We start from the raw sequence: 595 nt of genomic DNA, 5'->3' as shown, positions 1-595 counted from the left end.
TTATTGCCAGCATGAAGTAACTGGCTAATATTTGGTTAATATTGAGGTGACTAGAAAACACTAATACTGTGTAGCTGAAATGAGTGTTGTAAGAAGTTTATAATAGTTTATTTTTTACTTTTGTAGGTGCTTTTGCATTAGATAAGAATTATCTGTTTATGGAGCTAATAAAAAGGTGCATATATTTTGTAGATGAAAGCTTATGGTTGTAGAATATCTTGCAGTATTGCTCTAAATATTTTCTGTATTTATTACATCTGGAAAATTTATGTGAAATTATAATATACGGCAATAAATACTCAGATTTTATTTGTGTGAATTTTATGCCATATCCTTGTTTTTTATATAAGGTAGACCAGTAATAAATGTGTGCTAAAAAGCACAAGCAAACTTGTAGTGATTTCGATGGGCCCGGATCGCGACCTCGCGACCAAAAGTCAGGATCCTCCCCTCGACGAGGGGAAATGCCGTGAGAGGGCAGTGCCAGCTTGCCCCTCAAGAAGACCCAGACTGCAGCCCTCCATGCCCGGGAGCCCGGCGGAAGGCTACCACAGAGTAAGAAACGTTACTGTGCCTGAACCTTTCACGGAAAAAG

Source organism: Penaeus monodon, chromosome 22, assembly GCF_015228065.2.
Source record: "Penaeus monodon isolate SGIC_2016 chromosome 22, NSTDA_Pmon_1, whole genome shotgun sequence".
Lineage (NCBI taxonomy): Eukaryota > Metazoa > Arthropoda > Malacostraca > Decapoda > Penaeidae > Penaeus > Penaeus monodon.
The sequence above is the reverse complement of the archived record's forward strand: the minus strand, read 5'-3'. Positions refer to the sequence as shown.